Source organism: Macaca mulatta, chromosome 15 (genome assembly GCF_049350105.2).
Source record: "Macaca mulatta isolate MMU2019108-1 chromosome 15, T2T-MMU8v2.0, whole genome shotgun sequence".
NCBI lineage: Eukaryota > Metazoa > Chordata > Mammalia > Primates > Cercopithecidae > Macaca > Macaca mulatta.
The window spans coordinates 51,502,182-51,527,960 of NC_133420.1; the positions used below are offsets into that span (position 1 = coordinate 51,502,182).

The window sequence follows — 25,779 nt, forward strand, 5'->3', positions numbered from 1 at the left end:
TAAAGCAAGGTGAAAGCTAAACTTTATTATTATTATTATTTTCCTTGTTTAACAGAATAGAATGCATGGATGGGTCTCTCAGGACTCTTTGGAAAAAACTCTCTTGAATATGCTTGATCAACAATGGGAACCTATCCAGAGGGGAAAAAATAAGCCAGGAAAACATACTCTAAGCTACTTCAGATAAATATCAAGAAACGTCACCTTTTCTATAATCAAGGGTGTGGAGAGGGGAAGAACTTGCAAAAGTGATTTCATGTTCAGATGTGATTTATTAATGGGACTAATGATAATTCAAAGAGAAATCAACACCATGAAAACAAGAACGCCAAGACTAAAAGGAATGTCCTTTTCTTAGGCTTGGAACCGAAAATATTTTTCTGTCTCGTGACCATCTTAACTTCAAAAGCAGAAGCAAGGAATGTCAATCTGTATGGAGCTCCTCTGGCCGCTTACTATGTTTCCATTCTTTCCACAGAGAAGGGGAGAGGCAGTCTATTGTGTGTCTCCGCCAACAAGATGAGGAAAAAAATCACTTGTTTTTAAACTTTCGGAGGACACAGATAACTCGGGGAAAACAAAGAAAACACGGAGATGAATAAAAATTATTTTGGAATATTAGATTTTAAAAATCAAGAAAGTCTAAGAATTCAAGACATGTTCAGAACTCCTAATGACAAAAAGCATGAGCTTCAAGGTTTGTGCACCAGGGAAATGCATTTTTCTTTTTTGCCTCTTGTTGTTATTTATTCAGTACTTTTGTTCCAGGAAGAACTCTTCTTCATTACTGTATATACCAAACAATCTCCCATTTCCTAGAAATCAATCATCTCCTTTTTTCAGCTGGTGTATTTTCTGTTCCACCTCTGACTTTTTTACTAAATTAGCTAAAAATCTCCTTGATTTCCTGTACTAGCCATATGATTTGTCCAAAAAAGAAAAAGACTATCTTATTCTTTACTCAACCAGAAGGGTACAAAGAAAACCATCAGATTTTAAGGATGCCATTTAGTCTTCAAGAATAAAAGTGAGAAAGTTGCTTGGGTCATCTCTTTGTTCACTATTGCTGGCAAGATTCCAGGCAAGAGTATGTGGTAATCTCATGATAATTGAACAACATAGTCTATTATGCACTCCCTATGATCCAATATTGTTTCATGTCACAGCATGATGCAAGTGACATAAGCCTTAGTGCAGAGGACAAAGGCCGGGAATGACCTCCAGAATTCCATATCAAAGCATATGCCCTCCGACGCTAGACACATTTGGCTAACCTGAGACATTTACCCATATTATGAAGGTAAACCTAAGTGCATCATCATTGTGAGTGGGGACAAGCTTCAAATGTTTCTCGCTACAAATGGAGTTGAGCCTAACTACACCATACAAGTGTAAAACCATGTCTGTGGACATACAGAAAGAACTGCAGGTGTGTGGATATGATATTTGATTAAGTGGTTTCAAGTGCTAGATTTTTGTATGCCCAAAAAGGACTCCTGAAGGAAATGAAGGAATTCTCCCGACAACGTTTAAGTAACTCCAAACCAAGAGACCAGAAGATCACTTCCTGGAAGGGGTACTGCATGCGCTGTTGGGTTGATGACTGAAATTCTTGAGGTGCATACACACAAATGATTGTGGAACAAAGGCTGACAACAGAATTACATAGCTCAGTCAAGGCCATGAAATTCTCATAGTTTTTATTGCCAAAAGAGCTAAATTCCACCACTAGATTTTATCAACTTTTAGGCAGAATATATACAACGATGTATGCCTGGTCTAAGAATCCTGTGGGTATGTTAACTGGATGGCAGCTGGAAAGTAAGGTGGAGTCAAGCTCCATACTAGAGCATAAAACACTCAAAGAAATGGTCACACCTATTAGTTGGCCTGGATATGCGTAAGTTATCAACGCCACTGTAGCTTCTTAAGGCAGTTACCCTGCACTCTGATCATCTGGGTAAGCCAATATGTCTGAAAGAATGGATAACAAGAAAGATACCCAAATAGCTTTATTTGGGGGAGTTGATCATCAGCAAATAAAGATAGCACCTAAGCCAAATAAAATGCATTAAAACGCACCACTTCTAGCGGTGGTGGTAATGTGTTAGACCTGCTAATAACTAGAGATGTAAATACTAGATTATGAGCCTCTAAAAGGCAGGGTCTAGGTCTTTCACTTCGGTAGAGCCAACATTTAGCACAAAGCCTGGGAAGCAGTCAAATGCTCAGTAAGTATTTAAATGAATGAACAAATGAATGAAAAAGTGTAAAAAACAAGTAAGCCCAGGGTACAGCATTCAGTAACAGGGAAACAGGCAGTCTCTTTTCAACTAACCAAGGAAAGTGTGAGCGGGGAAAGGCCGTGTAAACACCAATGGCAGCCACAAATCAAAGAGCAGAGCAGGGGGAGTCACAGTCTGACAAAGAGAGTTCTCCAGCCCTGTTCCCTTTTAACCAGACTCCCCCGTACCTATACCACATCCCATCACTGGCATTACTTTCAAATCCACAAGACAGCAGCAGCGACAGTAACACCCTGAGCTCGTTAACGATCCCAACCCTCTGAGCTACCCCAGCACAGCGAAGCAGACACAGGAAAGTTTTACAAGATAAATGGGGAGGCAGCATTTCTGAGGCCTCCCTTTTTTTTTTTTTTTTTTTTTTTTTTTTTTTGAGACGGAGTCTTGCTCTGTCACCCATGAGGCCTCCCTTTTAAAAGGGGTGGGGAGGAAGGGTGTGTACAGAGGGAGTGGACGTACTGACTGACTTCCACCTAGGTGCCCCATTAGGCCAATATTTTGCAAAACCAGGTGTGCGCAATTTGCTTATTAAAGTTCTCACCCTGGGGCAACTGACAAGACTCATCAGTCCTGGGAGATGTGTGCTATGACCCCAAGGCAAGTTAAAGCATATCCGGAATATTTTAAGCTAGAAAGAGAATCTTTCTGTTAAAGTGAAAGGGGATCATGCTGCTGAAACAACTAAGAGGAAAAGGAATTAAAAGTAGTTTGTTCCCAGTTTTGTGTAGAAATTACACCATTATCTTCCAAAAACAAAGGCTCAAGGTTAGATTGAGGTTCCAGAAAGAACATGGGAAAAGTTTTTAATCGATGATTCTGTAAGTGGTGGCACTTCAGAAGGAAATATTCCAGCAGAGGGTAAAAGCTCCAAGGTGGCCTACCTTGCCTACTTCCTAAGAGGTCCAAGAGTCAACACTTTTGAACACCAGGATCTTAGAAATCCAAGTTAACGCTCTGTCATTATTAGCTAATACGATGGGAAGAGTGACAGATGTGGAGTAGCCAATGGTAACAGACCGCAGTGGCATTTCATATAAGGAGCTATCTGATGCTGAAGACGCCAAAAAAGAGCCCCAATTATGTTTTCCAAACTGGCCAAGATGGGCAAATGGATGCAACTGAATGGGAAATGGCAGTAGTTTTTCCTATGCTGTTATCAATAGCATTCATCTCAAATTAGACGTTAGCAGACTGCTCTACCAGTGAAACACAGCTTCCTCCCTGCCAAACACTAACCCTATTCAGGGCAAAGTATTGTCAGTTCGTACATAAAAAGATAGTCATGACAGAACTCTGGTGGTAGATCTAAATCCACAGTTACAGAACAGCTATCATGTACCTAGCTCTGGGCTAGACAACCATGAATTCATGGCATGCTTTAGATTGCCAGGCACATTTATCTCCCACATTCATCTTCACAACAGTTTGTCTTTGGAAGTAGAAAGGGTTCCAAAATTACACTTGAGAGGGTCGTGTTATGAGAAAATTTATTATCACTGTTTCCTTCTAAATGTACTACATAAACTATTTAACGATAACTCAAAAAGTCCTTCTTAATCACAGTTTCATCATTCTATTTGAAATCTACAGATTCTAGTATGTTGCAAGGCAATCATGACCCCTGTGAATTCAATGATAAAGAGTTCATTTGTCTCATTAAAATAAGAGAGAAAGGAAAGAAAAAAAAATACATATATATATGCAATGTGGGTTTAGCTTTCAAGATCCAGAGGGTGTTTGCACTACTAAACAACTTCATTACCTTGAGCAAGTCCCTTAAATGTTCTTGGATTCAACTTCTCTGGCTATAAGATAACATTAAATAAATAACTTTGAAGGTTCCTTCTAGTTTTATTGCAACAAGTAAGAAACCTGTCAGCAAGTATCTTGGAATACTGATAGTCAGGGAACCAAAGTTCCAGTTGGGCTCTGCATTATGACCTTTGTGAAACTGTTTTTTTACTTCCATTTATGGAGGGAGAGGATTTAGTAGATGGCCTAGGAGGATGTAGGCAAGGAAAAGCCAGCTGTGGATAACATGTAAGAACAACATGTAAGAAGATGGTGGTGAAAGAGATGAATGACTCCCCAGCCTTATCAGGGTTAGACAATACCAACAATGCAGAAAGACAGCTCTTCATGATAGGTTATAAAACTCATGGGGAAAACCTTATCATTCGGTCAAACTGCTACTCAACAACTTAGTTACTCTGGATAAATCACCTGGACAAGCTTTTCTGAATGAGATTCTCTGCCCTTGACTAAATATTCTCTTCTTTGTTTGAAAACATTTAGAAATAGGATGTCTTCATGAACACCAAGGGAGAAAGTGTTTTGGTAAAGAGTAAGCCTGTAATTTTAAGTCACATAATTGTAAGGGACAGCAAGTATAGGGAAGTGCCACCGCCTGTCATTTACCCTCTCCCGCCTATTGCAGACTTCTCTGCTTGATCTCCACACTCTTTTCCAACAAGCCTAGACAAGGCACAGGATCCTCAAAGTGGAGCTCCAGGCATTCTCCACCAATCAATCAAAATTGGCACGAGAAATAGAAGCTATCTGCCAACACTGTTGTAGTGGAATAAGCATGGATCACCAGGGCAGAAAACGGAGATTCCATTTCAGGCTTCCTTAACTAACTTCCTACACTGTGGACTTTGCACAAATCATTTCAGCCTTTCCAGAGCTGTAAAGTGAAGGAGTTAAGTGGGATGATTTCCTAGGTCCATATAACCAGTGACTTCACATAGACTGCGGATGACAGGTACACTCCTTCCTTTTCAGACCCTCTCTCTTCTTTCTGTTTTTTTTTTTTTTTTTTTGTAGCTGACACTGTTGTGTATTTGAGGATGAAGATTTTGAATGTGCTCACAGTCTATGTCTGGATCCTCAGGGTGGCATCCTGGCATTTTATTTTTAAAACCAGGATCTAGTATCATTGCCAACATGCAGTGGCTTGAATCCTGAGAGTTGGATACCCTTGAGTCATTATCAACTTTCGAAATAGGCAGCACATTCACACAGCTAACAGAAAGACACTTCAAACTTTAAAATAATTTTGGATCTACATAAACATACCTGAGTCATGAAAAGACAGAGAAAGCTTGAAGAGTGGTCCAGTGAGGTAACAATCTCAGCCACCTCCTTAACCACCCCACCGCTACTTTTCTTTTTTACTAAGTCAGTAGTGCTCAATGAGTCATTATGTGGCTACCTCCTATCAGGCTAAGGTTAACAAACCCACTGCTTGGGTATGAGTTACCTCTTGATTATTATTCAATAAAATACAAACTGTTCTAGTTTGTTATTTTATTTAAAATAGGCATCACACATTTTTTTAAGGCTACCTTGAGCATACGTTACCTTTTCCTGGGGAAAACAAAAGGTCCCGTCTATCTAGATGAGGAAACATCCAAAGAGCAAATAATTATGAGAACATGACTCTCTCTGGCATCCTCCCCTTCTCTCCAACTGGTTTTTATGAGGACAGGGAATAGGGATAGAGGAACTGGAAACTCTTAAGAATCAGGTGGGCTCCAAAATATCAAGCAGTCCTCAACATCAGTCCCATGTGCAAGATAGCCACTTCAAGTTGTCCTTGTTCTAAAGTCTTGATGGTAGCATGAGCTCTGCACCATACGCCTAAAGGGTGACCTAATGCTGAGTTCTGCTGGGGCAGCTGGAACTGGACAGGATTGTTTGCCACAGTGATCTGAGTCACTTCTCAGCAACATCTCAGGGTTAACAAGATCACATGTTCAGCTGCTACTTAAAGCCTTGGAGGCACTTCAACCTCTTAACTTGGGTAAGCATTAGGAACCTAGTAGGTAGTGTCCAACTCCTCAAAATAACTTTAAAGAGACTATACTCCCTTTCTTGAAGCTTCTAAGCATGGCAAGGACACAACCAAGAACCACAGGTTCTTGGGCCATGACTGCTGCTTTCTGTTACTAAAAAATTACTGTCAACCAGACAAATTTTCTCAAATTATTTTCTTTTTCTACTCAATTGTTTCTTCTCTTCTACTTCTAAATCAACATTCTTTTCATTCCCATAAGCTCTTAAAGTTAGAAGGAAAGTGAAGAAAGATTAAATTCTCTTAACAACATTTATTCTAGAGGCACTTCCTTTAATGTGTACAGAGAGTTTAACGGTAGTAGTGATAGTTGTTTTAGGGGTAGACAACATGTAAAGAAAATAAATAAATTCCTTGCATTTTCTCAGGAAGCTGAAGTGTCTGACCTGCCAAATTTTGCAACAGGGCCATTTTCCTTTTTATTGAGATTAAAGCAGAAATCACTCTAGAAAGGTTATGTTGACCACATACACTGCTTTGAAGCAGAATCTTTACCTCTCCATGTTACTTCTTATCTTTTGAAGAAACAGCTACTGAGCTGGTTCAGTCATTCACTAATAAGCATTGACGATCAACTACACATCAGGCATACTGTTAGACCCTAGACCGTGTTGATCCTCTAGCCAAGGTTACTCTAATTTACAACTAGGTCAGTTAGCAGTGGCCCAATATCAGAGGCAACAGCTTCAAACCAGGCCAGGCAGAAAGCCATATGGAACAAGTCCTTGGTCAACAAGATTGCATCCCTTATTGTTAACAGAAAAAACAAACAAACAAAAAAACCCAAAAATTTACTTGGTGAATTCATAGCAATTTCTCTGTGTATAGAAATCAACAAAGTGTTTCCTTTGTTTCTGCCAAATTAATTAATATGAAAAAACTGCATCCAATTTAACTGATGAATGACAGATACTCTGTTTACACTGCCTCCATGGTGGGAGGAAGGGGACAGGGCAGAGGTGGATGATGGTGGTGGCAGACCACAGTATGTAACCTGTCACTGAGATGACATTTCCCAAACCGAAATCACTCAGTATCCAGTAACCACAGTAGTGGGTAAATCACTCAGTATACAGTACCCGTAAGGTGCTCCGAAGGTAGTAAATTCCTAGAGAAGAAAAGACGAAAGCCTATTCCAAAGCTGAACTTATTAGCAGCCACAAATATCAAGTTCTGACAGCAACTCTTTTCCTTTTCCTGCTTCCTGCATGTCAGCCCTTCAAGCACAGTGGCTGCTTCTTCCTCCCTTCCTTAATGATACTGCATTCCCAAGACCAGTGGCTCTTAAACCTGGCTTCTAAGAATAAACATTCTAGGCTCCTACCCTAGACCTAATGAATTCCTCTCCTGTGGTAGAACCTGAAAGTCTATTTTTAATAAATCCCTTTTTGTTTCTAAGTTCTCAGAATAATTCTGAAGATCAGCCTGGTTTACGAATCACTGCCGCATACCACAATTTTATGGTGATATTTTAAAAAAACTTTTAAAAGGGAGCTGTCCACCCTTCCCCCACCATATATACACACTTGTGGTTGCTTAAACATTTTTTTATGAGCAATGAAGACAGCATAACAGCTTCCTCTATTGCCACCCAAATATCCAGCAATTAGCAGACTAGACCTACAGATTCTTCACATTCTGAAGCTGTTAAAACAAACACTTGTGTGCCTGGTGTAGAGTTTGCTCACCAGCCCCCATGATTTGTGTAGGCTCCCCTGTCCATCTAAATGAACAAGCCAGGGCTGCTGGTTCCAGGTAAAAGGATAAATAAGTCAAAGGAGCCTCAATCTTAGCTCTGAACTCCATCCAAACTTCAGAGGAAAAGATTTACTAATCCCCTGTTTACAATACAAAAATAATAACACAAAAACAAAATCACCTGCCATTAGCCAACTCTAATCTAATCTTTCCTTGCAGTAATAATTTTACTTAGGGTACTTCAACACTAAACTTGGCCTAGCATGCACTGAAAAATGAACTAATGACGGAGGCCTTATACATAGGGTATTCTGGGGAAAATGCAACTCCTTAGAATGAACTGGGGTAAAATGTGAAGATTAAAATCAGAATTAGCAAACAGGATCATGAAGAGAAAAGTCTTTTCATTTTCCATCCACATACTATTCTGCCTTCACTGGGCCAGCATTAATATGGTCTCTGCTTCAGAAAGGCTTTGACTTTCCTGCCATTATCCTAGTCTTGCTTTAACACATACTTTATATTAGAATGCGTTCCAGGAAGCATATGGCATTAGAACTAGGTCAACCATTAACCAAATAACAGGAAACTGCTCTGCAGCGCACACCCTTCAAAAGCTTGCTTAATGAGCTGGCTCTTCAGAATATGTCCTTCAGTGAGGTTGGGACTAACAGGATCCATGGGTTTCTTTAATGCTGCAAGGTCACCTAATACCTAGAAGGCTTCTGCACATAGTAAACTTTCAATGATCTAAATCATTCCATTGAAATGTTCAATAACTAAAGTCAAAGGTGAAGAAGGATGTTTTCTGAATCTGCTTGACCATCTTCAAAGAACATGACTATCATCCTGGTTCCGTTGCTTCATTCTTCCAATTTTGTTAAATTGATAGGAAACACTATATACTCATCTTTTTTTTTCCATGACATTTTTCTCTATATTCCTTGAGGCTTCCATACCACCAATTTACCCTACAAAATACATGCCACCATCCATTTAGACTTAATAGGTCAAAGAAAGTCCTGGAAAAAGACCTATCTTCCTCTTTCATATAAAACTGCAAATGAGTTTTCTCCAGAACCAATGGCCTTGAATCACTGAATATTCTTGAGTTTGAATTTTTCTTCTCCAATGTTTCAGACTCAATTCTATGAAATTTAACTCTATAATGCACTGAAGAATCATTCAGGATCATACTAGTAAAATGTCATCCTCACATTAGTATCTTTCAAAAGCTACCAACAAACAAATTCTCCTTGGCTGCTTTAACCTAGACTGTCAGACATTTTTTTTTTTTTCATGTTTAACAATCTTTAATTCAACTGTAAAAGTTCAATACAAGCCATTTATTGGGCTTGAGATTTGTTGGTCTTTTAAAAACAAGAAATGGGGAAATGCAACAAAATGATCTTTCCACTTTTCAAAAGCTTTCAAGTAAAGGACAGATCACAGGGCCATAAAAGATCCATTTAATCAAACCCACTGTCACCCCCTACCAATTGTCCTACACCCATTCCACAATCTTAATACATATTCCTGAATGAAGATTTACAGTTCAGCTTTGCTTACATAACCATTTAAAAAATACTCAGCACCAGCGTGCTTCCTATATGCCAAACAAATCATGTAACTACTTCAATATGCATTTCTTCCTTTTAAAACAAAGGGGGCAGTTATTTGTAGAAAGCTATACTTAACCTCCAGATACATTTCCCAGAAATGGTATGTGCCATTCAAAGGTCTAGACACTCTCATGCTTTCAATGTGGAATACCTAACCTAATGTGCATAGAAGCATGAATGGCAAAGTTGAAGATCAGTATTATAACTATTTTTCTATTTATTTGAGGCACAGTAAAAAAAAAAAAATTGGTACAATTTGGAAATTCAGTGGCACAAGGTACACTGCCATAACTTGAGGGACATTATACAGTAAAAAAGAAAAAAAAAAAAAGGAAATAAAAAGGAAAAAAAAATTCTCCTGTTCCAAACACTGCATTACATCATTTTACCTGCCCAAACAGACCATTTACAAATATTAGGTCAATAAACGGCTAGACTGTTAAGACATTCTTACTTCAAAATGTATATAATATGGGTTGTAGAGGTGGGTAGTTTCCTTTGATTGAGAACTTACATTAACTTTCATTTTTTAATTGAATACTATAGGTCTAGTGATGTTTCAGGCAGCAATGACTGCTCAGAAGCAGCTAACAGACTATTTTGTTTCAGATATGTAGGCATTTTTAAAGAACTGATATTTAGGAGCAATATGACAGTTTTAAAAATGCTAGGTTTGGTTTACAGAGACTCCATACATTTTGATTGTGTACATCTGTTTTAGGCACTGCTCAAGGCACTAGTGAACGATGGAGACTCAGCCTGCCTTTCTGTAGCTTCTAGTCTAGACCTGCCCAGGAACTCATTATGAAACAAATCAGTGGTTGGCCTTCAAAGTTGATCAGCTAAGTTTTAACTGAATAAGATCTTTTTCCTGAAACTAGTCAATAAGGCTTCCTGCGCACCAACACAAAGAGTTGCACACTGGACTAGAGGTGGCAGAAAAAAGGCTTGTAACACATTAAAACTGTTAAGACATTTGGATTCTAGATAATCAAATAGCTTACATCTGTGCCATTCTTGGAACATTTCAGGTTTACTATAGAGGAGTTAGTCATGTAGCAATAGTCAAAACAAAAAACCAGAACCTCATCTAAGGAATTTAATATATAATCTATTACAGAATGTTCAAGATAGCACAAACAGAGGGTAAGGTACTTTTCTTCCCTTTTACCAGATTTTGGAGTCATGTTTCATAGGGGAGCATACTGGCTTTGAAAAGTCACCATATCATAAAAAATACTGCTCAGCCGCTTTAGCCAAGAAGGTATATGTTTACCAATCTCACCAGTACAAGCTTCAAGGGGCGCTCAATTGGGATTTCATGTAAAACTCAGGTATGTTCTGACTTCTAATCAGATAGTCACTGTTTAACAGTGCTCTACCTATAATAAGTGTTTAATAAAAACTCAAAGATGGGAAGAAAGAAAATTAGGATTTTTTTATGTGTCCACTATATGTCAAGCTCTGCACTGGAGATTTATTTTCCTGATTTCCTTTATTCCTCATAAGAACTTTACAAAGTGGATTTTTTTTCCAGATAGGGAAATTGGGGATCAAAGATTAAATCACTCCCTCAAGGTCACCCAGTTACTCACTGGCTCTGAGTATGATCTTTCCACTATACACCATGGCCCTCACCACCAAGGTCCTCACAGGCCTACCAATACTGACAGAAAAGGGTCCCCCTTCAGTGTGTCCTCTGCACTAGAATCAAGTGCTCCTCCCTCATATGAGTGCACGTTGCTGCTCTCAACATAATCTCCAGGTCTAGTGTTTGAAAAGATGGTCTAGAGTTTCTCAGAGGGCCCAAACACTGATGATGGAACAGGGTCAAGCCAGTTCCTAAGATATGAAGCAAGATGAACTCAGCAGGTCCTCCTGCCAACTGTCCTCGTCCTTACTCATCTGGCGAAGCATGCCAAGGCCTGCCTGGAATGACGCAGGAAAGGGTCACCATGGGTGATCCTATACCCCTCCAAATTGTTACAAAATAAAACCTCAGCGCTGAGACAGGCTGGCTCCTTGAAAACCTGCCAATATTGTTTTGTAGGAATCAGAATTCTTAAAGAAACTATTTGTATCTATCAACCTCAGAGTTAAACCCAGGAGGAACAGAGTAAGGTACAGGTCTAAAGGTGAAAGGTCTAAGAATCTGTGCACCCAATCCATCTTGGGAGTCCAGGTCCCCACAGTAAAACATTTTGGTTCCTTTGTGAATTAAAAAGGAATGCCTACTAGACATTCCTTTTTAATTCACAAAGGAACCAAAATGTTTTACTTTTCCCTTAGACTGAAGTTCTGACGACAAACACATTTAAATAGAGAAATACAGAGGAGTATCAGTTATAAAAGGCCCAACTTAAACCATTAATAAAATTATATCCCAACAACCACTCTTTCTATCCTAGCAGCTCCACAAAACTGACACCAGAAAGGCAGGATCACTGAAATTTAGAGCTACTTAACATAAACAAACACAAAGTCCACAGTTGGGTTAGGAGATGTGGCTAATTTTAGATGAGTGTTTTACACGGGATGCAATGGAGCCTTGGACTTCTCACTGGTTTAAGGCAGCCCTCGTACCTACATTTAGCCAACACCACCTCAAAGTTTTCTCAGCTACGGAAAACAAGTGGTGAGGGAGCTGAAAGAAGGAATTCATTTCTGCACTGTGAAGTTCTCACAGGCAAACCGTCCAGTCTGTCCCAGCTCCTGGACTGCACAGACTCAGACAGCATCATGAGCTGACGCCGAGAAGATTGCAGTATTTAGGAATATCTGAAGAGTCAGGCTTTGCAGTGCTTCCACTGATCAGCATCTGAGGCCAGTATTCATTCAAGAGAGGCTGTGAAAATCCTCCTGAGCGGGTGGCAGAAATTGAGAGGGCTCTTGGTGATTACGAGCAACTCTGTGTCCCATTCCTAGGAAAGCTCTGGAATACTCCATGCCTTGAATGCATATAGAACACAGTCTCAGATATTAGAAACAAGTTAAATATCATGTTAAACTGCTACAAGGATCCACGATTCCAAGAGTCAGTGAGTTGCTCTCTCTCCCTTTAACACAGCTGTGAAGTCCACTGAATGTCCAGCCAAGTGTACTTGTGAATTTCTTCCCCTCTCATGCCAGTGAGAGGACCTGGTTTCAGCCTAGTGGTGTGATGTACTTGCTCATCAGCTTTCAGGTTTAACAAGGGAAAACAATCTACCCCTCAAATTGTAGAAGCTTTCTTTCCAGGGCAACTAGACAATCCTGATGGCTCTCTCCAGTTACATAGCAATTATGTAATTGCTAAGCTTCTGCAGAATCACTGGAACCATTCTGCAGCCTTCTACCGACTACAGCTGCAGCACAATGTTCCGAGATGATTGCAGGCTTTGAATGGATGGCCGGTCTCAAATCTGAGCACAAAGGGACATACAATGGGATTCCATCTCAAGCACAAAGATGCTCCTGCCTAATGAAGCCCTTTCTCCTCCTCCCAGTCTGGGCAGTAAACTCTTTCCTTTGCCCGCCCTACATGTGTGTGGAATGTGGTTTACTCTGTTTATGCTGACAGGTTCCAAAAGAGGCAGAAAAATCAGCTGAAGTTTTGCCATGGACCATGCACAAGGTAATCATTTAACACATAATGTGAAAGCTCCAGAAGAGGACAAGAGACAGGGTTGGGGGGGTGGGTGGAAAGCATCTCTCTAGGCTTCCTGCACTGGCATGAAATGACTGCTTCCCTTCCTTCTGCCAGCTCCAATCCTTCATGTTGACATTACACATCCTGTACTGTAGATCCACCCCCATGCTGCTGCTTGCCCAGCTGAATTATCTCCTGCGTCACAGCGGTGGTAACAGAACTGCTGGCTCGGCAGACCTGAAAGCACCATTTCAATGCTTAATGCATTCAGCAACTGGACACATTACCAGTGTGTCAGGGCTGCTTTGTGGCCCTCTCAGCAGCCATGCAATACTTGACCTAACCTTCTGCTAACCAGATGGTCTGTTTGCCTCTTGGGACCAAACCATTAAACTTTACTTTATTAAATTCTATCCAAATGTGGGGACAGTTTACAGCAGCGTGTCTGGTTCATCTCCAACAGGGTTGCTAAGATGAAAATGACCTAAAAATAACTGGAAACTCTACTTCACACCAACAGAGAACAAGATATTTTGGAGTAAATATTTAAATGATCTGCCAGATTACGAACCACAGCAGCACTGACTATATGGTTAGCAGATTATATTGTAAATATATACACACAAAGATGTAGAAATGAATGCATCTAAACAGGAATCCACTACCCACAGCCTAAGCCACTCTTCACCATCCCCTGGCTCCAGGCTATTTGAATGTGGCTGAGGACACCTATCTCCATCATAATCACTCAATTACCAAAACAAAGAGCCTAACACAACTGTGATAGAGAGATCTCATATCCCCTGGGTTTGACCACCTACGCATACTGCAGTCATGCTTAGTACTCAAAAGGAGGAGCTCAGTAAGTGTTCGATGAATGAATAGAGGTATGGGCACATGTTCCTTAAATCAACAGCTTCTATAAAACACATGAAGATGAAGACACTAAATTCTTTCCAACTCTATCATCATCCCACAACTGCTAACTAAGTATGTAAAACCAGGCATTGGACGAATGGCAAGAGCATGCCATCTGTACCAGAGTCATTGGGTGGCCCCTAATTGATCATTGCAAATGAACTGTAGAGGTGGTCATTTACTGGGCCCCTGGCAGGGTGCTGAACACTTTACATATATTATCCCTCTCAGGCTTCACCAGAGAGAGAATTCCACTTTAAAGATAAGAAACTGGAGCAGAGGAGCAATTAGGAGCTTGACCCAGGTTCACAAAGCTAGGAGGTGGCAGGCAGGGTGTGAATTCAGGTCACACCCCAAAGTCAATCACTTTCCCACTACTCTGTAGTCACAAATAAACAAGGATCCTTCAATATGTCAAGAACTGAGCACATATGACAGTGGCATTCCCAAATAAAATACATCTCTTAAAGAAGTAACCAACTGGACAACCTTCCCACTCCCAGTCTTTAAGGGGTCCTAGGGAGTCCAGGATTCCATTCCCACTCTTTCATCCCGTATTTCTTACTGTACTGAGGGCATTCTGTACTAATAACCACTGCCACAGCCACAGCTACATCTCTACTCCTTTAGTTTTGAGTTCTACCCTTTGAAGACCAAAAATCTCTCATTTAGGAGAATCCTAGAGATTTAAACAGCAATAAATAAACACAAGGTTTTTCTTTCCTCCTCCAATAGCTCTGGACACAAAGTTAATGTGGCAACTCTAAAGTTTATTTATAATTAAAAAATAATAACATTCTGCCTGGGCACAGTGGCTCACACCTGTAATCCCAACACTTTGGGAGGCCGAGGTGGGCGGATCACTTGAGGCCAGGAGTTCAAGACCAGCCTGGCCAACATGCTGAAACCCCATCTCTACTAAATATACAAAAAAGTAGCCAGGCATGGTGGCGTGTGCCTGTAGTCCCAGCAACTCGGGAGGCTGAGGTGGAAGAATCACTTGAACCCAGGAGGCAGGGCTTGCAGTGCACTGAGATCATGCCACTGCACTCCAGTCTGGGCAACAGAGCAAGATCTTGTCTCAAAAATAATAATAATAATGATAACAACAACAACATTCCAAGGACACCTTTATTTCTCTGGAAATTTCCCAAATGTAAAATAAATAAATAAATAAATCATGGGTGCTTTGCTTGTACAGGTGGAAAATCACTAGATGGTTTTACCAAAGAACCACTTACATGTTCTTCATCTTTCCCACTAACATTCACACCACCACCACCACACCACTGCCACACCACCACCACCATACCACCACCACCAATAAAGCTACCAATGAATGTCCTTTTGGCCAGACCCAATAAAGTAAGTCTGGTTAGGCCCTACCAACGCCACTCCACATTTTCCACATTTTAAAATATCACCTACTCTTAAAACACTCTAAAATTAGTCTCCTTACCCATAAGGTCTGAAAGCATCTGATATTATAGTACATTAGTAAAACCAAGTAGATGTGGACTATTAAAATAAACATTTGCACAGAGAAAACCAAAGCATTTCTAAGCCAGGCTACAGGGCAGTCCTCAAACTGGCTAAGAGATACCTATGTGAGTAGAGCAACAGTGAGGCAGACAACATTTATATAAACAGCACAGCCAATATTTTCTCTGCAATAAGGACAATTTTCTTAGACATATCATTTTTGCCAGAATGATACCAAACAATAGGAACAGTAATAACATCTTTCTTCTGAAAAGCTTGAAAAACTTCATGTTTATTAAAAATTGTTCCCCTACAACACTCCAGGGAATAGCTCTGCAAGGTCAGGTTGAAGGCGTTGTTACCATATAAATGTACTTTTTCCAAGAGGAAATGGCATCATTCTCGGGTAGTTTACAAGCTCCTACTGAATGCACACACAGCAATACGGAGTGCTGCTTCATCCACAGACCATCAGCTCAAGACGTAGTAAAGTCTACCTGGGAATGGACAACTGCAGCAAAGACTGCTCATCAGGAAAGGGAGACACAGCACAAAATTAAACAAGCGGGATTCCAAAAACTGAGTTTAAGACCAAGAACAAAATACCTAATATACTGACCATAGATAAATGGGGCAAAGCCCTGGAGACGATCTCTGCCTCAGTTTCTCTATCAGTGAGGAAGGAAGAAACTATCACTTTCAGTGGCCATTATGAACCAGGACTCTTAGACACATATTATTTTTTAATCCTTATGTTAGTTCTACAGATTCAAATTATAATAATCCTTATTTTACTAGGAAATCATGGGGACAGAGAGGTTAAATGACTTACTCAAGGTCCCACAGCTAGTAATGGACAGAGACAAATTTCAGCCTCAGCTTGTGTGGCCCCAAAGAGTACACTCCACCCACTACACATCACTTTCTTAACAGAGACCCCTGCACAGAGAATTGCATTTTCACCCCAGAAATTCTAAGAGATGACTATTTGTACTTTTGATGCTTTAGAGAAAAATAAGTGCCTAGAGAGTATCTATCACTATGTATAGAGATACATGTGTGTACATATACATACATATGCACATATATACATATAAAGCAATTTATACAGTAGCTGAGTTCCTAGTTGTTCTTTAGACAGATGTATTGCACTGAAGTTCAGCCATGGTATGCAAGTTTTAAGTGCATTATTTTCCCATATAACTGCATGTCACAAAGGGAAGGCTGCCAAATGACAATCTGGCCTAGTGATTCACGGTGTCACGCTGACATACCCACACTGTATACTGTATCACTTCTGATACAGGTTGTTGTTTGTATTTCCTGGAAATCACTGACTTCATTTGGGAGATAAACAGTAAACAATGTCCCTAGTAATGACATGTTCTTTTTTATACCGGAACACACTGGCAGCAAATTTCATAATTTGGAGGAAAGGAAGGGGTGATAAAAAGTTAAAAGTTCTCGATTTACAGTTCCCTCAAATCTTAGTGATCATGTTGCTAAGGCATTATCTTAAACACAGATGACTCTCTTTTTCATTTTAAGATTATGCCTTATAAAGTAAAAGATCTATTCAAATGAATCATATTCAATCGACTTAACAGGTTTCATGTGCGGAGGAAAATAACAATCCAGCCAATTTGGGAATTTTATGCTTCAAGATTCCTATTTGCTGATTTATGAAAGCTCTGCAGTTATACTTGACCCCTAAAAACTTAAGAATTTCTTTTTCTGTAGACACCAACACAAGCTATACAATATGTGCATGGTCACAGACAAAATAATATTGCCATGACCTTTCTACTAAGATGGGGTAAAGATCATGGAAAGGGGGCAAGAGGGGAAGAAAGAACAGGCAGAAGCACATTGGAAACATCAGATATTCACCGTTAAGGAGCTGCTTCAAATAAGATTCCTAACACCTATGCTGGGGTCAATTTTGATAATTGTAGTTGACGTCTAGAAATGGGGTTATGAATATAATTATCATGAAGCAGCAATTGGGCAATCACAACCTAATTAAGCCCACTGACTAGATTATCTTGTTTTCCCCTAATAATCACCTAACATTTAACACTTGCTAATTTCAGGACCTATGGGTGATGTTCATTCATTATTAACAAGCTACAGCCACTGGTCAGAAAAAGAATGGGTGAGGTATTCTGAAACACTGAGTCAACCATGGGGCAGGGATGAATTTCAGGAACAGCTGACATCTGTTCTTCAACACCACTTCAGTTCTCAGGCCCGCAAAATTGCTAATTGGAGGCAAAGCCACGGGAGAAGATGGAATGAATGACAAAAACTTCCACACAAGTGGAAGGATACAATTCCATCTCCTTAAATCCGTGCTATTTTATGTGAATTATACAATGTACTTTTTAAATTATCATAGAATCCGTCTTTGAAAATGTGGTTTTCTTTTCAAGAGAATGAATGATTCCTTTGCCAGGCCTGCACACATGAACTTTCTACATTTACCTCCTTAGAACATATCCCAAGCTTCCTCTCCTATGGAGCCCCTCACATTGAATGTGTTCGCAAATTCCCAATTCTCACTGTATCCACAAAGATACGTTGACCCAGTTCACCTTGTTTCCTGCAAAGCAGTTCCTGAGGGTAGTCTGGGTAGGTTTCCTCAAAAAATTAAAAGGAAAACTGAAGAAGCCCATTGAGAACTGGTCTTTGAGACAGGCTGCTCTCTGAGGGATTATCCTAGAATGCTAAGCACTACTGCCTAGGGTCACAGTTTATGCCGTCCAGGGCTGAATGGAGTTCCTATTCCTCAAATTAGAAATTCCACCCTGAGAACAACACGCTTCAGTTCTATTTTACTCTCTTTAACTATACAGTTCCATTGTTCACTTTATATGTGTTTTCTGAGCTTTTTTTTTTCTATTTTAATCCTTTAAGAAAATAACGGTTTTTATAAATTGGGTAGATAATGATATGGATGAGAAGTAAAAATGGATGACTTTGTGGCCTTCTCTAGTACACTTTATAAACAGGACATGTGTTTATCCTTCTGCAAAGGTTTTGATTATGGGTCTGTCTGGGGACCAGAGATCAACCAAATAGATCCACAGCAAAGTTAAGATTTTATAAAACCACCACTAGTTTCTTCAGGGCTGAAGAGTCTACTCAGCAACTAATGTCCAACCACCGTTTGCAGAAAAGCTACTCTCCTGGATACCGTAGGGATATCTGGATCTGCTCTATCTCCCTTAGCACAGTGTGTCACTCTATTAGGACACTTGTGCTCATCCATAAACTTCTTACTACGTTGTAATGTTTCAGAGAGAGGCAAATAAAACCAAAGCACTCATCACATCTCCATGATCTAAACAGAGCACATGGTGATCACGAAAAGGGGTGGGGGGCCCACACTTTTAAAAGAATCTGCACCATGTCCCAAAAATGACCATTAAAGAGTAGAACTAATTTTCAAACATCTGCGTAGCTGTTGAGAACACTTCTCAGGCTGATAGTAACCAGAGCCAACACGGGGCACTGAGTTTTCAAAAGCGGCCCTATGAAGAAAAAAAGTACAACACCTTTTCTGCAAAAAAAAAAAAAAAAAGGTCACACAGCACATCAACAAGTAGGTGGCTCATTTTTTTCTGAGTCTGATATAATTTTAAAATGTTTATTCCCTAAAGTGTCCCCTACATGGTCTCTTGCTTTTTTTCCCTATCACCTCCTCTCTAATTCAGAAAAGGGCGCTCTTCAGTTAAACACACTTCCCCAAGCTATTACAATAAGTCATATATCTCATATCTACCAATATATTATAATTAATTTTCCATTATTCTCAGATTTCTTTCCAGAACTCCAAGGATATACTCCTGGCATAAGCAACTGGAAGAGATAAACCATCAAGAACATAAGCTATTAGCAGATGAAGTAATAACCAAGGCTGGGTCCCACCAGTTGAGAGCCAGGCCTCTGGAGACAGTCCCCCATTCATGTGAATCCTGGCTCCCCCACTTTGCAGCCTCATGACTTTGGCTAAATTACTTTACCTCCCTAAACCTCAGTTTCCTGTACCCTATGAACAGTCCCTGGTTCATATTAAATGTTAGAAAAAAATAAAAACCATTGTCCAGTATTAACTGTGAGTCAGTCCAAGAGGGAAGACAACATTTTTTAAGGTCCTATGTGGTATTCCCACTCTGTAGAGTTGGCAGATTTTTTTGATGAAGCAATCATATTTATTTTCTATTGTTCTTACCCAATATTAGAACAGACAATATTCAATTGACAGCACAAAGGGGAGAAGTTCTTGCAGCTGAACTCTGATATTCAAATTAAAATGGTCTCTTCTGAGGATGGCACGGTGGCTCACACCTAGCCACCTAGCACTTTGGAAGGCTGAAGCAGGTGGATTGCGTGAGCTCAGGAGTTCGAGACCAGCCTGGGCAACACGATGAAACCCCATCTCTACTAAAATACAAAAAATTAGCTGGGCATGGTGGCTTGTGCCTGTAGTCCCAGCTACTTGGGAGGCTGAGTCAGGAGAATTGCTTGAACCTGGGAGGTGGCGGTTGCTCTAAGTCGAGATCGTGCCACTACACTCCAGTGACAGTGCAAGACTGGGTGACAGAGCAAGACTGTCTCCAAAAAAAAAAAAAAAAGAAAGAAAGAAAATGGTCTCTTCTACAAAGAATCCCTTGCCACTTATTGTTATTAAATACTAATTAGTCTTCAAAGAAGACTAAGATAGAAAACACTGAGGAGAAAAGATTCTGGGTGATAAGTACTTGTAGCTGGTATCTATCTTTGGTCATCTTCAGCTATAACCCAGCATTCAAATTGTACCCCAAACGAAGGACCCCTCCATCAGGCCCATGGCAATCTGGGTTGAATGGTGCTCAACTGCTGACTAATGAGTCATAACACAGAGGGATGATGTAATTAGGGATTAGAATGGCTAAACATTCTGGACCACAGTGGCCTTATTTTGGATTTTAAAATGCTGGGACCGGATGGACAGACCAGCCTGTGACGCTTCGCTCAAGCCAATGGCTGAATCCCAAACTGACGCCAGGTAGTAGTCCATTCCTTTCCCCTCTGAAAAGGCATGTCTTTGTTCTTCATTTCTTCTAACACCCAGGGCGTAGGTAGAGAAGCTCTATGGATCACTTTAGAGAGGACTATCACATTTTCTGCCCATTAATAATGCAGCTATTTTCTGCTGTGCTCTATTCTCCGTTCATTTTCCAGGAAAATCTCCACCTAGGCCTACTTAACCAGTTCCCTTGAGTTTCCATCTGTCCTTTATCAGAAAGGCTGTAATTGTAACCCCAAAGTCACATAAATTGTCCTCCAAACCCAATTCTATTTTTTACAATAGGAACTGGCCAAAGAATGTGGATCTGAGCACTGGTCTTCGTATTTCACACGTGTTAGGTACCAAATTACAAGGTCTTTTTCTACTTGCTATATTGCTTTCTTAAAAGCAATGCCTTACTTCTTCCCATAGGCTCTTCCCAGTGGACAGACTTCTTCAATTTGGCTAGTCCATTATTTTCCTGCTTCTCTTCTTCTTTTCCTTCTCCTATCCAACCAGTCACTCCTTCCCAGCAAATTTCCACCATATAATTACAGCAATGCTTTAGCCTACTTTCCTGTTAGCTTTAACAACCTTGTCTATTTTCTACTTGTGCTGATGCTACTGTTTGCTTTTCTGACGGGCTAATCCATGTATCCTTTCAAGGCCTAACTTCCCTACCATGATAGCAGCTGGAGCTCTAATTCACAGGTGCCTTCCAAAGCTTTTCATTAGCAATAGAAATGAGATGGTTTAGAAACTCATTTCTTAATCTGCAGGTGAGTATTAGAACCTTTGTGCAGCAAACATCTTTCAAGTATCCCACATTGTGCCACTGCACAATTATTTTTGGAGTAATAGGGACGATGTTAAAGCACATTTGCAGTGTTAACAGGGAGAATTTTCCCTTAGAGGACATGGCTCCCATCCCCCAGTCTCTGGCATTTCCCAGTTCAAAAGAGAGGCACTCAGCTGACATGAGCAAAACCAAAGAATAATGGCATTACCTTCTTAAATCAGAACAGGAAAAAGAAGAATTCCAAAATTTGGAGGCCTTAGCGTGTGTTCTGGTTCAACTGCCCAGACGAGAACTTAGAGAGTGAGTTTGGCCTTCCCCAGCTGGGCTCTGTGGCGGCTAAGCCTCTCCACAAATCCTGGGCTTAATTACTTCTGACACAGTTGTCTCACCTGGGCCTACAGCTCCTTTTGTGCTCCAACCAAGCTGAATCCAAAGGTAATACTTCGCTTCCTCATCTTGGGCAAATGTTTAATTTCCTACTAAGTGATCCTAAAACATTTTAATCAGGATCTATTGGTTCCTAGCAGAATTTTCTCCATCTTTCCTGGTGTGGTCTTTGTTAAAATTTGTCTATGTGAAGGTCTAGCAAATAACTTCCTGAATTATGCAGTTCTCATCTTCAAGTATTTATTTTTTGAACAAATAAGTACCTATCAAACTTCCTTTCACCCTAAAGAACAGGGTCTACTCTTTGAATAAGGTTGGGGGTAAGATGTGGACAGGCGCAGCACAAGTATTTTATTAATATCCAGAAGCAACATGCAGTAAACTGAACAAGCAAACACATGAAAGCAAGGAAATCAATACCAAAATACCCATGACCTGGCACACACAAAAAACTTTCTCTCCAAGAATAACTCAAGAAAAAATGTCTCCAGCTAGGAATTAGGCAAGAATGCTTTGAAGACACCAAGTAATCTGCTCACCAGAAGTAAAAGGCAATGCATTTGTAGGTGACAATACTAGCACCTCCTCACACCACACCGCTCTATCCTTCTAAGCCACGAAAATAATTAACTTTGTGTTGGAATCACACACACATCCAAAGACTTTAAAAACCCTATATGTGCTTCAGCTGATGAGGATAGGAGGACTTAGAAAAAGGATAAATTTTATGATAGCATTTCCAAGCACAAAATGTACATCCAAATTCCTTCCAATGGATTTCCCTTTTATCAGTGTGTGCAGTTCTCCAAATACAAAGTTCAAGGGGGAAAAAAAAATCCAAAAGAGCTTCCTAGCATAACGCAAATACAATCTAAATTCATAAAAACCCATTTTCCCACATTTGGAAACTTCTCCTGGGTCTTATAAATCCAAGAGACAGTTCAACTTACAATTATCTTCTCTCCAATGCCCCCCCCAACCCAAACTTTTTTCTTCTTCCTTTAGTACTGGCATGCAAACCATGCTGTTTTAACTTCTTTCCTGTTCTCCCAGTTCTTCTGGAACATTTTATTTTCGACAGTCAACTCATTTGGAGGAGTGCCACACTGAGGTTCAACTGTTTACAGCGTTAACTGTGTTTCTGCCAGAAGGTCCACATCCAGCACTACCTTCTCCAGACTGCCTCCTGGATTAAAAATTGATGCATTCGTTTGGACGGAGCTTAGGAAATGTGGAAACTTCCAAACATCACTCTTCTTCTCTACAAAATCACTTTTGCTCATCCAAGAAGAGACAGAAGTGGAAACCCATTGCACCCTTCCTTACAGGACTGTCCCATTGCCCATGGTTAAATGTTGTTTGTGTTGTTAAAAGTCACTTTAAGGATGATTTCATATATACTGGGAAAATGGGAAAAGGTTAGCCACTGGTCTGCAAGAGAGTTGGGCTCCAAGAAGATACACGGAGGGCACATTTTGAATGAGTAAGAACATTGGAAAACCACCAGTAATTGTTTCAGACTGGATTTCACCCTCTCAGCCATTCATCAGTATTACAAAATGGCATCTCTGAAAGGAGCCAATTTAAATCTGCACCACGTTGCAAAATAGATCCTCAGAGTCCAATTGTGGGCACTATTGTAAGTTGCAATAGACTCACACAAACTTCCAAAGAAGGGCATTTGAAAAGGGCTCCCAAGCCCTTGGATGATGGAATGAGAGATGAGAGCAGCAAAGATGAAAAGAAAAGTACAGCTGCAAACCCAGGAGCTAACACTTTACTGAATGTCACATGAACAAAATTGGTCTCTGGATCTATGAATGAAACCACGCTCAACCCTGGGCTCCCCAACATGTTAAATCCAACTAAGAAAAGTTCATACTCCTGCCCACTAGTGTATGAGCACAGAGTTTCTCAGAAAGCCGTGGGCCCCGGAGAAGAGAGCGGCTATTTCACAACCCTCAACAATCAAATGCAATGGGGTAGTGGAAAGGGCACTAGGCTGGAGTCGGCCGACCTGAGTTCTAGGCCTGGCTTGGTTACAACTGAACTTTCTGACCTTGTGCAAGTCACTTCATGTCTTTGTGCCAGTTTCCTCTTCAGTATAATGCAAGTGGAGGGAGGAGACTTAAACTAAATGATCTAGGGCCTGAAACAACTAGCTTCTAAATTGGAAGTTCTGCCTGGTGAGTATTAAATACCCAACAGTCCTTACTTATAGTGTACATATTTGTCACTTTTAAAATAATTTTATGTTAATTTCTACATGAGAAATAACATTTTTGCTCCTCATCCCAAAACTTCAGTTTTCACTCCCTACTCCCTAGAGTTCTTCCACATAACAGTAAGTGCCTCTTTTCCTTTCTTTCTTATTTTTTTAAGCAACCTTCCCCAAACTAAGACTTGTGCTATTAAAAGAGCTTAGAACTTCCCATTTCCTTGCTAGGGCTAAAATTAAACTGTCCATTCCTTAGGGCCCAACATAACATCTGCCAGATGTCTTGGCATATCACACAAGGACAGGAATTTTCTTCTAGCATTATCTATTCTCCTCTCTGTTTTCTCATAATCAATTAATAGGTCACCAATACCCAGCTAATGTCTCTCTCAAAGCCATCATACTCCGTAAGTATGTGAAACTCACAAGATACTTGCTTTTACATACACTCACACACACTGACTTTTTTTTTTTTCAGTTCACTGGATTTTAGCGTTCAGTCATGGAAATATTCTCCCTTCACTTCTGTTGAATATACCAACCACCCCAGTCACACATTCATATCAGATCCTTAGCAGTAAGAGTCCATTATGTATCTCCTAATTGTGACTGCAGCATTATGAAACAGCATCTCTGTTCTTCAATTATCAGTTCAGAATAGCTGATACAGTTTTGTCAATTTCATGATGTAGTGAAGTGTAAGTCTGAAAAAGGCACATGCCATAAAGAAGATAAGTAAGGTTACCTTAACCAAGAAATCGCAACATCAAGGAATAATTTAAGACAGAGTAGACCCTATTAAACTCCATCACACAGAAAAAGGACTCTTTCCTATTGCAACTTTACCATTCCTTTCTTTCAGGAAAACCGACCACAAGTACTCTAAAGTCCATTAGTAGAGTTGGATTTTTTTTCTTCTGCTGTCTTCCGGAAGACTCATTAGGAAGAGTAGATAAGTTTGTTTTTTTTTTTCTCTAAAAGTTGTCTCCAACTCCAAAGAGTAAGGGGGAAAAACAATTCCTCGGGGAATGTGGTCAATGAATTAGACTGACATAAATCCAATATGAGACATATTATGGAATGTGAGGATACAAGAATTTTTCTTATGGCAGTGTGCATCATAGCTCGCAAATATTTCTCCATGATTTCTCCTTGTGATATATTAGAGCCATGGCAAAAATTTGCATAATAAGCCACATGAACTTGTTTCATAAACAAAAATGATCTTTGAGCTTTGACATTAAATGAAAATGTCTGATTTAATACTTTTTATTTCTCTCATGATGGTTTATTCCAAAATACTTGTCTTAATTCAAATGGGTATGTCTAGAAAAACTCAAAAAACCATGTCCTTAAATATTATGGTGTTTGCCATGTTGGTGAAGGGCATCAGAGATGGATGTGTCTTAGATAACCAGTTAGAATGCACTCCCAAATTCCAAGATGCCTCTTAAATACCTATTTTTCCCTTCCAGAAAAGTTCAACTCTAAGACCCCAAAACATTTGCTTGCAAAGTAAAAAATGTGGAGAGTCAAACAGCTGGACTGACAACCAGATAGTCAGATTTTTCCCCCCTGCTGAAATAAGCAAATGAACCAATTGTCCTGCTATCAATAACAATAAAAAAAGGTATCATGAAAGTTTGTTTCAAGATCAATATATAATGTACTTATGTTTACATAAACATACATGGTTAATTAGATGTAAAATTATCTGGTAATTACTTTTCCAAATAACTCTTTATCCACTGCATCTGAACTTCCCAGTTTGGACACCCAGTTTGGTGAATCCATTTATGCATTAGCAAATTTAAA

At 39.9% G+C, this 25,779-nt stretch overlaps 1 protein-coding gene across 17 annotated transcripts in view; it reads right to left on the minus strand.

Moving 5' to 3' along the window:
- The window catches only part of ZNF462 (zinc finger protein 462), a 154,821-nt gene that overhangs the window by 122,751 nt on the left and 6,291 nt on the right, over nt 1-25,779 (minus strand). The window lies entirely within an intron of this gene.